Source organism: Nanorana parkeri, unplaced genomic scaffold (genome assembly GCF_000935625.1).
Source record: "Nanorana parkeri isolate BGI_ZX_2015 unplaced genomic scaffold, ASM93562v1 scaffold34, whole genome shotgun sequence".
Lineage (NCBI taxonomy): Eukaryota > Metazoa > Chordata > Amphibia > Anura > Dicroglossidae > Nanorana > Nanorana parkeri.
Genome location: NW_017306302.1, coordinates 2,467,835 through 2,480,887, shown reverse-complemented (window position 1 = coordinate 2,480,887; position 13,053 = coordinate 2,467,835). Strand labels below are relative to the sequence as shown.

Genomic DNA, 13,053 nt, shown 5'->3' with positions numbered 1-13,053 from the left:
GGTTCCGCTCATTTGCGGCTACTAATATAGCCACAAACGAGCGGAATCCATCCAAACATCTTGCTTGGACTTTTTTGCCGGCCGCAGAAAATGTCTGAACAATGCACATTTAAAGTGCATTGTTTTTTTACTGTTTAGAGCGGCTCCGCGCATATTCGGCCAGCTGATTACGTGCGGAGAACCGCTCCCGTGTGAATGGAGCCCTTTAATGAAGTCAGTCACTTTTTCTTCACAGAAGTACCTGTGCAGCCCCCAGTCAGCACTGTGGGGATCAGACGCTAAGTCTGCATTCACACCTGGACGGCAGTATTTTTGCGCGTTTTACTAGCGTGCTTTGTGCATTTTTGCACATTTTTGGAGCTGTAGATGCACGCACGTGAAGACAAAGCGCTTTTTCAGGCTTTTCCATTGAAGTCTATGGGGCCAAACGTGCTGCAAAATGCCCTAAGGAAGCTCAGGAACTTTTTCCAGCTTGCGACAAGATGCTCAGGTGTGAGTAGGGGGCCTTTGAAAGCAATAGGAATTCATGTGCTGAGCATTTTGTCGCGTGTGTGTATGTGCGTGACAAAACGCCTAGGTGTGAATGGGAGCTCAAGTCGGGTATACACATTTTTTTTATGGCTGAATCCCCCGCTGTTTGCATTCTAATAGAGGCTGTGGTCAGAATACTTGAACGATTGAGGGATGCCGGGCAGAAGGGTGCCGACAGCAGCACCCACTGTGCGAATTTCATCCAGTTTATCAGGAAATTCGTCCTGTGTATACCCTGCTTTAGGAGACTGTCAAAGGGCATGCTACACTTACCTGAGACTTGGGATTTGTAGTTCCACCACAGCTGCAGGACCAGTGTTTAGCTACCCCTGCTTTAGAAGATCACCCTCAATGTTTTTAGCCTTTAGTTAGATGGGCCTAGAATCCCTGTATGAATAAGGGAGAGAAATGCACTTGGTAATGATTATATATACAATGACAGCTTGAAGTCTTTTTTGTGGTATGTGTGGATGAGGCTCTTTATCTTCTCAGATGTAAAGCTGCCTATTATTCCTGGCAAAAAGCCTCCAGGTCCTGTAAATTCTTGGGCTGTCTTGCATGAACTGCACGTTTGAGATCTCCCCAGAGTGGCTCAATGATATTGAGGTCAGGAGACTGAGATGGCCACTCCAGAACCTTCACTTTACGCTGCTGTAGCCAATGACAGGTCGACTTGGCCTTGTGTTTAGAATCATTGTCATGTTGGAATGTCCAAGTACGTCCCATGCGCAGCTTCCGGGCTGATGCATGCAAATTGTCCTACAGTATCTTTTGATAACATACTGCCAACAATTCTGACCAACTTTCCTGTGCCTTTTGTAGCTCACACATCCCCAAAACATCAGCGATCCTCCGTGTTTCACAGCAGGAATGGTGTACTTTTCATCATAGGCCTTGTTGACTCCTCTCCAAATGTAGTGTTTATGGTTGTGGCCGAAAAGCTCAATTCTGGTCTCGTCACTCCAAATGACTTTGTGCCAGAAGGTTTGAGGCTTGTCTCTGTGCTGTTTGTCATATTGTAAGCGGGATACTTTGTGGCATTTGCGTAGTAATGGCTTTCTTCTGGCGCCTCGACCATGCAGCCCATCATTCGTCAAGTGCCTCCTTATTGTGCATCTTGCAACAGCCACACCACATATTTTCAGCGTGTCCTGTATTTCACCTGAAGTTATTTGTGGGTTTTTCTTTGCTTCCTGAACAATTTTCCTGGCAGTTGTGGCTGACAGTTTAGTTGGTCTACCTGACCGTGGTTTGGTTTCAACAGAGCCCCTCATGTTCCACTTCTTGATTACAGTTTGAACACTGCTGATTGGCATTCTCCATTCCTCGGATATATTTTTATATCCCTTTCCTGTTCTATACAGTTAAACTTCCTTTTCCCGCAGGTCCTTTGACAAATCTTTTGCTTTCCACATGACTCAGAATCCAGACACGTCAGTGCAGCACTGGATGAAGGATGCAAGGGTCCATCAGGAGACCAGAAACTCATTGGGCTTTTTATATATATAATCTATCCTTGATTGGGCAACCATTTCTGTCATGATGACTACCCAGCTCTTTGCATGGCAATGACATATCATCTATACATGCACAAACAGAAGTAGATTTGTGGAATATGAAATTACTAAACTGCAGTTAATCTCAATTCCCTCGAAGCAGTAAAATAGGATTTCTCCTGGCACTGAATAAGTTGACGGCCCCGCAGCTTCTGACATCAAACACAACAGCCAGCCAGACCCTGCAGGGAAAGTGTATTCAGTTAATTAATGATTTTGGCTGTCCTACAAAAGACTTTTCAATGTTCCGGTTATCAGGTAGGGATGAAAGAATATGGTGTTGTTGTCATAAAGCATTTGGTGTAACATTCACAGGCTGCTGTGTTCTCTTTTTCATTGACACAACATAGCAGTGACCTTTTGTGACAATTGTCCTTGGTTATTTCAGTTAAATCCTGCTTCGATTAATAAGACTTGTGCCCCGGGGCTTCTCAACCGTCTTCTACTCGGGAGCTACTTGTCGGTTGTCATTGGTTTTTTGGTATGATTAAAATAACTGTAAACTGAACACACGCATGCCATATATCCTAAAATGTTCAAAGTAAAGGTTTTTTTACTTTCTTTTCTTAGTGGTCAAGTGAAGTGCATAGTCTTTGTCCCCCTAATTGCGTGGGGGGGGGGACCTTGCACCGATTTTGCATATCTCAGCATTTCTTTAGGTCTTAGGAGACAGGCAGAAGTGCCCTCAGGTAGTAGTTGGGATGAACAACCAGCCTCGCCCTGCATAAAGATGGGTGTTGCAGCCAGTCATTAGCTTGAAGCAAGCCTAGAGGTGTATGCATTAAAGTGTACAGGCATCTTGGACGCTGATAATATACAGCAGGGCTGGGAGGCATGACAGGAAAAGCGATTACAGGACTTAAAGGTGCGTCATCTGCACTGCGTCCTTTAGCTGCTTGCAGCATTCCTATCGCTGCAAACTGGCCACGCCAGCACAGATCTGCTTTCATGCTTGGCGTGGTTAGTTTGCAACAGGAACCAAGGGGGACTGGCAGGATCACCAGGTGTTTAGCAGTTACATATAAAATAAAGACATTTAAGCCTACATTTATTAAGAAGTATATAAATATTCCAACACACATATATGGAATTCTATTTTTTGGAGTAGCATACACTTTAAATTTGGTCACCACAAGTATCTTTGTCATATCTTCTATAGATGGGTTATGTGACCTGAAATGTCATTTTAAGTGTACGTTTAAATAAAATGTAAAGCTAACCTGTGCTTTAATGCCATCCTTCCTAGCAGTACTTAGTCTCTGTTTCAACAACACGCCAAATGCACCTCATGTGCGAGCATTCACGCAAACGTGTGACATGTTTGAGGTGCCATTACTTGTTAATGGTGCCCTAAATGCGGCCAGTAATGCGCCCGTCTTTGCCTGCGCGTAGACACTTGTCAGCGCACAAATGCATTGTCAAAAACTTGGGAAGCTTGCAGCCAAAAATGCTGCATGAGCTTCAGTGCCTCATTGAAATGAATGTGCTGACATGCGGCAACAGCAGCAAAAACGCATGCAAAAGTATGACCGATGTGTAAGTGTGAATGGGGCCTTCACTTCCCTGCTGCCTTCTTTAGCTGCCAGGAGTGAGGTAAGAAAGGCCTGTGTGCACTGCAAGTCACCCCAGTCAGTGCTCTCCAAGTATCGGAGATGTCACATGACAGCAAGGAGAGAGACGTGTGCTCTCTCATACCTTGAAGCTCCACGTATGTCCTCGGCCCAGTGGTTTAATAGAATGGTGGTTAAGTAAGGAGTGTGCTGCTAGTCATTAAAGCAAACCTGTTCCACTGGGAAGATTTCTCGTCATTTTGGTGTCACACAAGGGGAATGGTCATCACCAGGACATGTAAACACACAGTAATGAGTCTGTTCTAAGCTTCCCCATTTACAAAAAATAAATCTAAACCTTCCCCCAAATCTAAAAAAGTTGAAAAACAGTTTTGTTTGGAATTGGGACTGTTGCTATAGGCTTGTGCCAGAGCCATTATACTTGCCTCTCCGATAGCCCCGTGTCTCCTATTGTTCCAGCGTGCAGTCTCTATCTGTATCTTTAGCATTTAGAACTTCGGAGGTGCCAGTGTCTTCTGCCATGTGCTGTGATGTTTTACTTCGTGATGTGTTGGTGAATTTGAAGCCCTTCCATATCTTGTACTGATGAGAACCAGTGAGCATTAAATGTCTGGATACATTTTCCTGCATATTAGACTTTCTCTGCCTACGTTTTATATCATTTGTATTCACTCTTATTACAGTCTGTTGCAAGTGAACAGTCGGGGATAGCCGTGTTTATGCATTTGTTAGTTCATTGATGGAATTGGCTGTTATTTTACTTTTGCTTTTATTAGGAATCAAACAGATTGTGTTTTCCTGTTTAGACACCAAACTGTGCTCCTGCCATAGAATTTTCTTACTGAGGATCCAACTGGAAAAAAAAAGATCTGTGATTTGTGAAGTATGCGCTATGGATGTTTACTGAGCTTTGAGTTCTATTCTCTAAAGCTGTGAATTTTCAGTAAATGTAAACTACTTTCAAGCCGCCACAGCTGCGAATATGATTGCAAGTCAGAAACTAAGCAGTTTGCTATCCAAAGACAAGAACTCAGACAACTGTGAAGCTAAAACTGGATAATGACTTGACAGATCAAATTGAAATGGAGTTGAAACTACAAAAAAAGGCAGTTTCATTGAAAGTGATCAGATTTTTCCACTATCTTTTCTCGAGGCAATTTTCAATCCCATCGTCTTGCCATTGATCGAAACCACCAATTTTTGTCTCGTATTGCTTTGTGATTTTGACCAAATATGTTATCAAAACTTTGATAGCTCTGTCAAGTTGCAATGAGTATGGCCAGCTTGAGTCTGATACAAACATTATTAGAGACAATTGCGCCACGTAGTAGAGACAATTGACCCACGTAGAGTTGCAGTAATAGCTCTAAGTGCTTGAAACTGATTGAAGCTGTCATTGTGGTGCGCTTTTCCCAACCATGAACCAGTCAGTCCCTTTTGTTTGCAGATCTTGGTGGGGTCAGAGATTGGTCTGTAGAATGGATTTTCTGGATAATTGCTATTGTTTCCATAGTGAAGGTTGTCAGTTCAGTGTATAAAATATGCATGCTGCAATAAAATGATTGTACATGATCAGGTTCGTACTTGAAGACCTCTTATGAGGTTACACCTCTCCATCTGAAAATGCTATTTGCCTGATATGCCACCCACATGCTTTAATACTTTGAGTCAATGACCTGGTACAAGGATGGAGATGAGGACTTGCACTAGAGTCTGCATAATTGCAATTAGCATTTTCAGTAGGAGGTCCGTAATGGCACACCAGGTTTCTCCAATGATGAGTTTCCAATTTCTTTTTTTAATTCCTATTTGAATCATCAGTTGTAGTGGGTAGTGTATTAACCTGATTAATTATGTCTTCTCCATTAGGTCAGTCGCTCAGCGCTTGGTTTGTCAACGGATGTCTGAATTTCTGGAATAGGTTTTTGCTGTCGGGCTGAGAAGTGTAGAGAAGAAGCCAAGAAAGGGACGTGTCATCGGGTAAGTGATGGGCCCATTCGAGGCTAGGACGTTTTGTTGCCTCAATGATGAGTCATGTGACAGTTTTAAGCTTTTTACAGTTTCCTTGTATCACTATAATGGTGAAGCATCACCCCAATTCTCATGTGTTATATTGTCTTTGACAAACAGTAGCATGGCCTACACACAAAACTAAGTCCTTTCAACCTTTTACCTGCCATTGATGTGTACTGGCTTTATAACTTTGATGGCCACATCACATATGTGCGTTTTTATAGTACTTCCTGTATTGGCATTCTACTGTCCTTCTCTCAGTATTTCTACGTACTCTCCCTTAGATTAATAAATGTTCTGCAACATGAGGAAGGGCAGAGATCAGGAAAGAGACCTGAGACAAAATGAAACACAACAATCATTTTCCTAACCTGGTCATCCCCTTTAATGGGGAGTATGAGATTCATGAAGGAGAAATACAGTAATATATTATATCTATAATATTTTTGTTGTGGTCGTAGGTATGGGAAAAGCTTTCCAACTGAGTAATTTAAAAACAATAAAAATCACTTTTTGATGGTAGAGTGGAGAAGGGTCTTGGCTAATTCATTCATAAATATAAATATACCCCCTAAATACCTATACCCTAAATATACCCCTAATATATCTATTTCAGTCATAATTTACAACACTGGTGAAATGTCATTTATGATGATTCAATAAAGTTCTAAAAAAAAAAAAAGAAATGAATCGGCACTGTCCGAGCACAGGAACACCAGCAGCTGTGCAGTTGAGTGCTGGTGTGAACACAGCCTAAAGCTATTGTAATGGTAGCCTTAACCTCCTCCGTTACATTGTCTGTCGAGGCCCATGTTTTTAACGTTGTTCACAGCTGGGTAGCCCTGAAGCTCTAATAAAGACTTCACTCCAGTGTTTTGGAGCTTATAGCACCTTGCAGTGTGCAGGCTGTGTTGTCAGTCAGCATTATGTAATGGGTGGGTGAAGATGGAGGTATTAAAGGCTATCAAGTATTGGGCTGCTGATTTTGTGACGTCCTGCAGAGGAAATATTCCCAAAAAGTTTATTGCTCTTTTTTAGTGATCTGAACAGCTTCCCATAGTATGTTACTATTTTACTTTCTAATTAGCTAGCTGGAAATTGTCCATTACAAGGATGTGCCTGTCCTGTACAGTATTCTGATAGGAATTTTCATCGTAATAGATAATGAAGTCCCCCAATAAAGCTCTGTGTTTGTCATGCTGACAACCAGATAACTTCTTGAATTCTGCATTCCAGCAGTATGCAAAGCCATCATTTGTTTATTTGTGGATGGTTTATATTTAGTATCCATGGAACACAAATGTTCTGTAACCTACTTATGGAGTGTAATTGATTACAGTTTCCAAGTGCCATCATTTATTACTGTTTTTATGTAGGGTGCGTGTCAGGTAAGTTTTTGTTTTAAGAGAAGTGGGGGGTTTCAAAGAGCACTGTTCAACTGTACATGCATTAGTCAGTGATGTCTTCTACCAGTACAGATTAGTCTACAGACTGCACGCCAGACTGAATGTCGAGGTACAAATAATGCGTTTAAAGTGTATGTTCACACAAAACTTCTGTTTTAGTTTTTGATACATTAGAGATGGATTTAAATACCCATTGAGTTTTCATTGCTATCCAGGGTCATCACAATCCAAGGTTTACAATCTGACTGGATGATCTTTGTACAATTAGGTTTTATACGATAACATGCCGTTAAGAATCAATTGCTGTCTCTCTGGACACACGATCGATGTAAACGGCAGATTAGGGATTCCTACTGTATAAAATCGCAAGTTCCTGATGCAGGAATCCCTAATCGCACCTAAAATTAAGGTGTAAATGGAGCCTTGAGATGTTAAATGAGTTGACAGATAAGTTGCGTTGTTTTTACTTCCCTTTTAAGATAGATATATACAGGGCTTGAAAAATCAGCTCGTCTGTGACGAGAGGTCGGCGCTTTACATTCAAGCCATCAAGTGTCTCAAGACGCCCGATCGTTTGTATTGCCAGCAGCTGTCGCTGCCATTGCCGGTCCCGAGTTCCGCAGTGCCAGATTCGGCCGGGACTGGCACGGCTCTGTGACAGGAGATCAAAGGGCGATCAGTACACGATTATATATATATATATACACACACACACACACACTTTGGAAGCTTTGGAGTGCTGACGTCATCTTACTAGATACTATTACACACAGCCCCCCATATATTTTAAATCCTTCATTCACCCCATTAATAATAGTTCCTGTGCACAACATAGATTCGTCCACTATAACTTCTTCTAATATACATGTTTCTGTTTTCTTCTCTTTTACATCTGTAGAGAACCGTGTTCAGTTTCTCCCAAGAGCAAGAAATAAATATACTATTGTGTATAGTGTTGTAAGGGAATGCTCATTCTGTATAGCCCTTCACGTATCTGAAAACACTTTATTCTAAATAAATATTACATGAAGATTTCTAATCCCTGCCTTGTCTGGAAATGATTATTTGAGTGTGTGTGTTAAACGTGAGTGGTCCTCCAGCTACCGGGTTCACTTCCTCAGGTTAGCTGGATCTCAGAAGCCTGTCAAATGTCTAGCAAAGCGTATCTGATGAAGATGTGTCCTGAAACCGAGGCCTGCTGAATTTTTTACACCTGCAAAGACTTCTATTAACTCCTAAGGCTTCTCTAGTACTGCGCTGCACTGTTTGTAGGGTTTCTGCATCTCAAAGTAATTCCAATCCTTTGGCCTTTATCTTGAGAAGAGTTGCACAGCTTACAGCAAATAGCCGATCTATCTGCCTGGAGAGGATGGAAATTGGTAATGAACAGTAGCTTATTCAGAGCAGTGGTCTATTGAAATCACACATTAAGACCTCTCTGAAGGTCTCTTACGGCACATTGCAGTGTAATGAAATCGCCATTTGAGGAGGCTTATGTATAATTTAAGAGAATGAAAAAAACAAAAAGCTTAAAATTCTTGTTAGTAGAAATGGCAATGTGTCCATAATATGAACGGTAAAAAATGTACAGAATGAGCTGCATTACTTTTATGATCCTGTAGATACACCCTTGTGTCTCAATTATGAAACATGTTCAATCAAGAAGTTATGCTCGGTGGTTCCTCGATGCAGTGAATCGATAATATTCAGTTTATATTATACAATACATCTCAGAGACTCTCAATCAGTCTTGTGTGATTTAGTCATTAAAGCCCAATCGAACCTTGAGTTCAAATCAGATGAATACATTCCAGGTGCATTAAAACAAACAGTGTGTAAAGTCTTAGGGCCCATTCACACCATGTCCAGATCATCTCCGGACCAGATTGTTTCAGGACCCAAAATACATCCTAATGTATCCCTAGACTATTTCTGGCCTCTGTTCACACCAGCGCAGTCCGTTCCAGACCAGAAACATACTGCATGTCTGATTTTTGTCTGGTCTGGAATGCACTGGAACTGCAGGCAGGTTTACACATTTTCCGGAACAGGAAATGGTGTGATTTTTGTCCTTTATGTGCCCATACACCTATCCATTTTTGTTTGGAAATCGTCCACGAATGGTCTTTTGAATGATAATTGATGGGGCACCAAAGATTTAAATTAATGTACTTCTGGTCGAATTTCCTCGATCGGTTAGGCAAGGAAACTTTTTTAGAATCTCGTACGAAAATCGATGTATTGGCGCTTTCGTAGAAAAAAAAAACCAGCAGCCAGAACACTGCACACGCGCAAACAAAAATCCGTTCTGGCGATCGACAAAATTCGGTGAGTTAGTATTGCTAACGAACGATTATCGAAATCTACATTGGTCTGTGCATGATTGGGTATTCGAGCTAGAATCGAAAGAGGGTTCTTTGCAGCAACAAAAATTCCCGATCGAAAAATCTATCGGTGTATGGCCAGCCTTACAGTTAATTTTCTTTGTAAAGCAGCCACAGCCCGAGTAGGAAAGGCTGTCCCCTGCTAGCAGCAGCAGAGAAGGTGCAGAGGTCTGATGCGCCTCAAAGCTCATGCTGTCCTCTGATTGGAGAGTTCTGGCTCTGACTCAGCAGGGGGCATGTCAGACTTCTGCAAAGAGACCACTGCTTCTACACAGAGAGCAAGGGTCCTGATCTGCAGTACGATGGGCTTTTCTTTTCAGGCTCATGACTGTTTTGATTTGTCTGGAATGTGTTAAGCGAATTTAGACCTGATGCTTAACTAGGCTTTAAAGCAGAACTTTAAAGTTCTCTTTAAAGGTCTGCTCTTTAGAATAGCCCCCCACCCCCGCCACCCAATTTAAAATGACTCCATAAATGAGTGAATTACATTGTAAGCAGTGGCTAATGGTGTCTACAATATAACATTCCAGGATGCTCTCTCCCAGAGGGTTTTGTTTCTGCTATAGCCCCAGAACACTGTGAGGGAGAACCATTTCATCTGCATGTAGACTGCAAATCAAAAGCCCTGGAAATGGCTATTTACCCATCGTGTTCACAATATCTTAAGTTTTTGTTGTATGTGGCGTTTCGGAAAGTGGCCTTTCTTTGGTCTTTCTCTTTCGGAAAGTGTCCTGAAAACGAGCAGTTAACCCTTGCAGTGCGGGGGTAGCCCACCCAATCAGCACTGGTGGAAATGCCGGCTGCGCTCTACAGGCAGTCCCCGAGTTACAAACATATGACTCCTACTTACAAACGGAGGCTATTACTGTACAGCAGGGGTAGTTGTAATGCTACCGGGCTCGTGCCGACAAGGAGTGCACGCCTTTTTGGGTCTGGTTCGAAGTACTGTACGTACATTACAGGAAGTTGGCTCTTGTTGGATGTGCAGACAAGGGGTGCCCGCCTCTTATTCCGGGTCACTGTGAGGTTTTTACTGCTGTCTGTATCCTCATTGGGAAGATTTAATCTCACTTCCTGTCCTTGAGACAACAGGAAGTGAGAGGAAATCTACCACTAGGAAGGGAAATTCACTCCTGTAAGAGTTATCATGGGAAAAAGGTGTCTCCACTGAAGCGTTCAATCATTGTTTCCATGACGACCCAAAATTGTCAAAGGGACAGAAAGTGAGGTGAAATCTTCTGAACAGGGGCACACACAGCAAAACAAACTTTACAGGGGTTAACCCTTCTGTATGCTATCCAAAACTAAAAAAACACAACATTTTTTGGCTGGAGTTGCAGTCAATACCCGCAGTGGTGGATAAATACCACCAAAAGAAAGCTCTATCTGTCCCCAAAAAAGGGTATAAAATTCATTTCAGTACAGCGTTGCATGACGGAATAAATGTCAGCCAAAGTACCGCAGCGCTGAATACTGAAAAATGGCCTGGATGGGAAGGGGGTTTAACACCACGCATGTCAACTGGTTAATATTGATAAATTGGCTGAAGCGATGAGATTTAAACGGCAGCATTAGTCTTGTGAAGTGTAATGAGATGATGTTGGTGAAACAGTTCATGTCTGTTCAGCAGATGGCTCATATCTGTATGTGACATAATGGGACTGGAAGCCATTATATATTTACCTGCGGAGGGAACTGACTGTATGAATGGCAGGAGAGCAGAAGCCGGTGTCACAGGTTCACTTGGTTTTGGAGAAATTGCTGTTTGCCGGCGTTAAGCTGTCGCAGTGATTTTACTCCATCATTTCATCTTTGCTGTTGATGATAGAAGCTGCATTTCCTCTGTATATAGAATTTTGTGTTTTTATCTGAACGTGATTATCATATTCTGACACTTTCCTGAGATCCCATTCATTGCAGATCGCAGGCGGGTAACAGGGAGGGTGGTGCACGTGTTGCAGGGTACATACAGATGAGTTGAATTTTCCAGAAAAAAAATTAGGAAACTAAGAACTACATGGGGACAGCTGCGGACAGTGTCAGCCTGTCATGATTTGTACAGGCCGTGACTGTTCAGAAGCACTGGGCTGTACCGGTCACTGGGTTGGGAAGTGTGCGGCCCTAATTTGTCCTGTGCATGTTCCCTTAGTTCCCTTTCACACCTCGGCGTTTTGTTTCTCAAGGCTAAGCATGACAACGCTCAAGACAAGGGATTCCATTCATTTTCTATGGCCCCTGTTCACACCTGAGCGTTTTGTCACACGCAGAAAAAAACCTGTTGCTGCAAAAAATACATGGCAGATTACAGCCCTGTTTGGTCCCATAGACTTCAGTGGGAAACTGTGCACTCGGGTGAACAGGGGTGAAATAAATGGGAAGCCTTGTCTTGAGCGTTTTGTCATGTCCAAGACAAGTGAATGGGATTATTTTGTTCCCCCCTGCATAGAATGGTGCAGGGTTTGACCCTCTGTTAATCTACCCTTAATGTTATGTTGTAAGTGGGCCCCCGATAAGTTAATAAAATAATGAGCACTTTTTTTTTATCTGTAAAAAGTAATGCTAGGTGAGTACATTTAGCATGAGGATAGTTGTGCTACGTTTTAGAAACAGGTAGGTAACCTCCGCAATTTAACTGTGGTGAAACTAAAATCCCATTGCATCTCTGGCCTTGGGAGTCTCTGTCAGTTTTACAATGCTTCATGGGAGTTGTAGTTTCACCGCAGCTGAACTGCCGAGGTTGCCTACCTGTGCTTAAAGTGGACCTTTACCCTCTTTCTTTAAAAAGCACATCAGCATGCAGCTCTGCAAAAATCATGTTACATCAATTCGTTAAACTTGTTTTTCATTTACTTACAAATAGTTTATCTACTTCCTTGTCCAGTTCTGGCACAAATGATGTCATGTGCCCAAGCATTGCATCCTGGGAAGGTTACATCAGCAGAGCATTGCTGGGAAATCTTATCTGTAATCTCACAAGATCTCAGGGAAAGACCTTTTCCTCCCCTGATATGATGTGCATGGTCACATGTCCCAGAGTTCCAGGAAGTAAAAGGAGAGCGAGTAACCTGCCCTTAGTGAAAATGGCCGCTGCCAGAAACCTGGATAGGAAAAGAGAAGTATGAGTTTGTAGATTGTCATTACTAAACATTTCTAATGGTGTGTTTGTTGTTATTTTAAAGATATTCCTCTTTAACCTCTTGCCGTCCGCCCGTAGTAAAAAAACGGACGGACGGCACTGCTGCATCTGCGGGTTGCCGTCTCCAGACGCCAATTTTTTTCTGCTCTTATATACTTTCTGGGTCTCAATTGGGAATTAATTTCCACTTGCCTACTGTCCCAGTAGCCATGTATTTTATAGGGAAATGAGGTGATACCTTTACTGGAAGGCAGACAGAGGGGGTTCTAATCCTTCTAACACTCTGACAAAACCTGTTTTTTCCTTGCGGTGTGTTTCCACTGAGAAGTCTTCTGTTCAGGTCATTTAGACCGGAAGGGGGGCAAATGCTGCCCAATGGGGACACGGACAGCACTAAGTCTGGATTCACATCTAAGCGACACCTATTTAGCGTTTTGTATGCGTGTCTTTTTTTTT

General features: G+C 42.4%; 1 protein-coding gene across 1 annotated transcript in view; it reads left to right on the top strand.

Moving 5' to 3' along the window:
• The window catches only part of ERBIN (erbb2 interacting protein), a 225,326-nt gene that overhangs the window by 53,102 nt on the left and 159,171 nt on the right, over nucleotides 1-13,053 (top strand). Inside the window, exon 2 of the mRNA XM_018569304.1 lies at nucleotides 5,528-5,638. The gene's annotated coding sequence lies outside the window, so the exon portion shown is untranslated. The remainder of the gene's footprint in view (nucleotides 1-5,527; nucleotides 5,639-13,053) is intronic.